This window comes from Hydra viridissima, unplaced genomic scaffold, assembly GCF_058129835.1.
Source record: "Hydra viridissima isolate aposymbiotic clone 2 unplaced genomic scaffold, HvirCarnegie_v1 scaffold_10, whole genome shotgun sequence".
NCBI lineage: Eukaryota > Metazoa > Cnidaria > Hydrozoa > Anthoathecata > Hydridae > Hydra > Hydra viridissima.
The window spans coordinates 2,320,122-2,326,206 of record NW_028324309.1 but is presented as its reverse complement, the minus strand read 5'-3'; the positions used below and the strand labels follow the sequence as shown (position 1 = coordinate 2,326,206).

Here is a 6,085-nt window from a genome sequence, read left to right as displayed (position 1 = left end):
CAAATAGTTGGTGCATATTTACCAAACTTTTGTAACTCTTGCGCAGCTTAACTCAGGTTATGGAAACCTTACGCTCATGTAACTATTTGGTATTGAACAATATTTCATAGCATTTGCGTAAAGCTAGAGATGCGCATAAATTGCGCTGAACTTACGCAAAAGCTTATGCTAAAAAACAACTGAGTTGATATTTTTTTCATAAACAAAGTTTTCGTAATTAGCAAAATACGATATGAACCATGATCGTAATACTTTTGATATAAAAAAATTTGGATATAAATGAATTTGGTATCATTCGAAGCGTAATTTTATATACTTTAATATATCCAAAATCCACTAAAATTCGTTTTGGACAAAAAAAGTTATAAATATTATTCTTGACCTCACTTTGTAGATTTTTTTTTTAATATAAACTAAACCCGAACGACTTGTTGTCAATAAGTTGAGATAATTCAGCGAAAAATGACGCGATTCATAAAATATTTTGTAAAAATATAGTTTAAAGCTTACAAATTAAAAAAATGTAAAAATTAACTTTATAAAATGCTGACATCACCATTTTTTACTTTAATACCAGCATAGCATGCACAAAATGCGCTAATTTTTCTTTTCAAACAATATATTTTGTGTACTTGGTAAACTGTAGAGCTGAATGTTGATGTTGCTAAATAATATTTTTAAACTTCATGTTTTAATTTTAGATAAATTATTAAATATATCTTAAGTTAAAGTATACAATGTTGAACACATTAAAAGAAACTTGTTTGCTATGCAAAAATAGTGACCTTGCTAATCAAACGATTAATGTTTGAAGGAAAGGTATTAACACCTTAATTCATTATTCACAAGTACGCAACGATAAGAAGAACTAAACCAATCTTGAAGAAGAACTAAAGGAAAGGGACACGGTTGCTGTTCATGTGGCATGCAGGAGTGATTTTACAAATCCAAAAAGAAAAGTGTTAAAATGTCAAATGGAAAGCCCTAACATTAAAAAATTGCGTTCAGTAAGATATTATCGTATTTAGTCAATCTTGTGCTTGTGTCACTGATCCATACAATTAACTATATTTATATATGAATGAGTTACTTTGTTCAACTATGTTCTTTTAGCTGTTTTTTACAAATTCATTGTGCGGTTCTTTAATAACGACATCCCACTTTCTTAAAAAAAGCAAAACTCTCGCTTAATATATGTATTTTTTTGTAAACAAGTTTATAACTTAGACCGACATATTCAACTGGAAGCAATGCTGTTTCATTCGTGGAAACTTAGCATTAGAAGATTCTAAACATCGTGATCGTAAAGCCGTAATACAGGTGCGTACAATAAAATTTAAACAAAGTATGCTAAAGGTTTGTGAAGACAGAAAAGATATATGGGCAAGTAAAAATCTCGTTTGAACTGCTGTTGTGATCTGGTTGCAAGTGATGCTATATACCACTTTGAATGTTATAAGCTATTTTCAACCAGCAGGGTTTCCACCAGCAGGTTTTAATTCAAATAGATTTTATTTACAGAAAAGCCTGATCGCAAAAGAATAGCCTGCTCGCAAAAAAAATTCAACAATAGGGGAACACTTTGAAAGGCTTTGTGGTTGATTTGAGAGTCAAATGGCTCCTGTGAAAACTACTGAGTTGCACATTAAAATGGAAGAGCTTGCGAATTCCAAAATATTTATTCAATGAAGCACTTAAAGAGAAAATTAGAAGAAAAATACAAAGACAATATAATTATTAGCCAAACTGAAGGAAAATCTAATTTAGTATGCTTTAAAGATGCAAACGAAGGTGAGGTTACCATTAGAACCGCGGCAAAGTTAATAAAGGCAGAAATTTTAAATCTAAAGTTCAGCACAGAGAATTACCCATCTAAATACCATTTTGAGCATCATGAAAAAAGTTTAAGCCGATTGCTTCGCCTCTTCATGAAACAAGCTACATCTGACGAACTAAAACAATCTTCCATTGGTCAAACTATAACAAAAGCTATTCGATCGCTGTTTTACGTCCCGCCTTTGCTTTTTGGTTAAGGAATAGAACTAGATCACAAGTTTGCATCAAAATAGTTGACAAATGAGCTATTTAAACTAGACTTTTACATAAATCCATCAGAATTTATACGCTTTAAACACTCTGAAGGGGTGCTGAATGTATTATTTACTCTGTGGGCGGCATACAATGTTGATCGTAATATCTTCACATTAGATGGTAAAGACACTTTTCATAGGATGGGAATTATCGCTGCTGGAATGATGAACCCTAAAGTTTTGGATAATCTTCATCGAATAAAAAAAATAAGATATGGTTTTAAGGGAGCAGAAAAAAATTATAAAATAAATATTCCGATTTTGCGGTATGACATTCCTGACACAGCAGCATTGACAAAGTTATTTTTCAAGCCAATTGTTGAGCTTCAGTCACCACAGACTTTTTCACTGTTTCTCGGTATTCATCTTTTCTGGCAAAGTTTGTTCACTTCAACGGCTGGTGAGAACCGGGCACAATGGAGTGAATTTATGCAACTTTATCATAATTGTAAATGTCATCCCGGAAAAAGTGAGATATTCATGACGCCTATCATTAACTTAAACCCATCTTGTGAAAACTGCATTTATTCTGTACTTGTTGTTAAACTAAACCAAGCAAAATTAAACAATTTGCCTACTCCAAGTGTAACTTTTGATCAGCCTTTGTGGTTTAAAGCTTACGAAATTGCAAAGTCTGAGCAATATAGTTATTATGGATATAGTTATTCGATTGGGAGGGTTCCACATCTTAATGAGCTTCCTAGGAAGTATTGGTATGGTCATGGAGGGATCAGGGCTGAATAGATTACTCGAACTTATTTATGCAAGCAACTCTGTCACGCATATAATGACTGGTAAAGCAGTAGCTAGACGCGACCTCAGTGCTTATTTGTTCTAACTCCAATTTTGTAAAAAATCAAAATAACTATAAAGCAGTCAATAAAGCATCAAAATCTTTATATTTTTATTGCTGATTTGTGTAATAATGTGCCGGGTACTTGTCAATTAAGAATTCACTTTGTCTTATCTCCACTTTTTTAACTTGTTTTATTATGCTTAATTGTTTTAACTCCAAAACGGCCAATCAAATAAAGCGTTACAAAAAACTTGTTTCCAAACAAGTAAAGTTTTTTAATGCTTATTTGTTCTAACAGATTTTAGCCAATCAGGCAGCTTGCTTTTTATAATTTGATAAGCATTTCAAGAAGGCAGACCGCGAAACTACAAAAAATGTCTTTTTTTGTAATTCAATAACGTAAGTTGAACTGTGATTATTTTGTTTATTTATTTAACAAAACAGTGCTTAAAGAATTTATCTTAAAATAATTAATAAAAAATTTGTTTATAATTTAATAATAATTGTGTAAAATTTAAAATAATCTTACTCAACATTACTCAAGTGGTTTTGTTGCTGTTGTTATTCTGTAAATTAAATTATTGTATTATCTTCTAAGTGAAGTCCAAGGAAAGAAAACTCGAAAACGGGCAAGAAATACTGATACGTGGAAAAGGAATTTCACAAAGAAAAAAAGAGAATCTGGCCAATCCTATATAAATTCAAGAGGGAAAAAAGTTGAAGAAAGAAAACCTGTTGAAAGTAATTGCTTAAAGTGCAAATTTTCTTGTGAATCAAAAATTTCCCCGGAAAATAGGAAACTTATATTCAAACATTTCTGGAGTTTAGATGACAATAGCAAAAATGTTTTTTATGCTAAATTTACAAAAAGAAATGAAAAAGTAAGAGTTAGAACTTTTTCAGACAATAGCAGAAGAAAGTATTCTTATCAATATTTTATGGAAAATGACAACATTATTCACAGGGTTTGTAAAAAGTTTTTTTTAGGAGCTCTTTGCATTTCTCAAGCAAGAGTGCATTATTTTCACAACAATTTAATAGATCTACATACAGGAGTTCCAGTTGAAAGAAAAAAAGGAAAGTACATAAAATACAAATTGCCACAAAGATTGTTGGATGAAGTTCGTACTCACATAAATATGTTTCCACGTATTGAATCTCATTATTGTAGGAACACTACCAAAAAAGAATATCTTGAAAATAAGTTGAATTTGTCATTAATGTATGACTTATATACTGAGCATTGCGCAAAAAAAGGAATTCAATATGTTAAGCAACATAAGTATAGAGAAGTGTTTAATACAGAGTTTAATATAGGTTTTTCAAAACCAAAATCAGACCGATATGACTGCTGTGAAGAGAATAAAATGAATATGGAGAAAGCAATTAACAGTTTAGAGTATAAAATACATTTTCAGCGTCATATTTTTTTAAAGACAGATTCCTATCAAGAAAGGAAGAGTGACAGAATCCAGAAAAGTTGTTTTATGTTTTGATATGGAAAATGTTATTCAGCTTCCAAGAGCAAATATATCAATTTTTTTTTATAAAAGAAAACTATCACTTTTTAATCTCACTGTTCATAGTTCAATAGATAACAAAGTTTACTGTTGTGTGTGGAGTGAATATACTGGTGGTAGAACTGCTAATTGTATTGCATCAGCATTGGTAAAGGTTTTAAGGCAATTAGTTTTAGAACACCCAAATGTAACAGAAATCATTCTTTGGTCTGACTCATGTGTTTCACAAAATAGAAATTCAATACTTGCTTTTGCTTTAAAAAGCTTTATGCTTGAAAATATACAAATTAAGACAATTACTCAAAAATTTTCAGAAAAAGGTCATTCTCTTGTGCAAGAAAAATTGAAAAAACTTTAGATAAAAATGAAGTATTTAGCCCAATTAGCTTAATTCGTATATTAAAAACGCTGAGAAGAAAGCCCCAACTCCACATTCTGCAGATGAGATCATCAGATTTTTTTAACTTTGAAAAATTATCAAAGACTATGAATTTTTTGCAGATACCTTTTTTTTCTGTCAAACAACTAAAATATCATTCAAATATGCCGCATTTTGTAACAAACAAGGACTGTCACTCTATCACTGAACCAGAAATATGTGTAAGTATTTTGAAAAAAGGAAGGACATTGCGAGTTGGCGTAAAAACACATTTGCAGGAAATAGTCCCAATCTCTAGTGTTTCATTACTAACATCACCAATTTCTTTAAGCATAGAAAAAACTAAAGATATAAAGTCAATGCTATGTTTTATGCCTGCAATTGACTGTGCTTTTTATGAAACAATCTTAAGATAAAAACTTTTTGTTGTACTAAAACTGATTTTTTTTTAAATAATCTTTGATTTTTACTGAATGCTGAAATTATTTCATATTGTTTCTGTATAGTATACCTTTTAATATCCACTATCACAATGTAGACAGTGGTAGTGTCATGGTTTTGGGGGTAACCCATCTTTGGTAATTTCTAAAGAAACGCTTTATTTACTTGAAGAAACAGTTTAAAACAATAGTCAAATTATGAGTATTGCAAACGTAGTAAAATGCTTCAAAAATGTTATCCTGATTTCTGTTATTGGAGATAGAATAAATAAGCATTGTTTTTTTACAAATATTTTTTTGAAGAATACTATCTCCAAATGAATTCAATTCATTTTAAAAAATATTTTTAGTATAAAAAAATGTTTAAAGTTAATCTGAAGAAATATAATTACTATCTCTTTCAAATAAAGTTAGTTAGAAATTTTAAAGGCGTATATATGTTAAGAAAAATAACTTTAAATCTTTTATCCACATTTTTTCAATGATATGTTTTTGGGAGTTAGAATAAATAAGCACTCGGGTCGCGTAGAGCACTAAGTGCTCACTTCTTAGTTGAGTCTGCCTTAATGAGTCTACTTTTTAAACAAAGCCCCTAAGATGAAGCTCATTTTCAGAGGTTTTAAGATGAAGTTATTTTTACTTCAGATTTTTTTTAACCACTCTTTCGAGCAGGTTGACATGAAATAGAAACCATTGAAAACGAATTAAAAACTGCACCTTTTTTCTTTTTTTGACGATTTTTCTAAATATTTAATCTTCAAAAAATGAGGGTGTCCTAAACTTTATTTGGCTATATCCTTTGAGCGTCAAAATATATTTTGATAAAATATGAAATCCAATTACAATTTATGTTTGAATTC

At 30.1% G+C, this 6,085-nt stretch overlaps 1 pseudogene; it reads left to right on the top strand.

Annotated features, from left to right (window-relative positions):
* Positions 1-737: 737 nt before the first annotated feature.
* LOC149882593 (uncharacterized) lies at positions 738-5,848 on the top strand (annotated as a pseudogene).
* Positions 5,849-6,085: the final 237 nt, after the last annotated feature.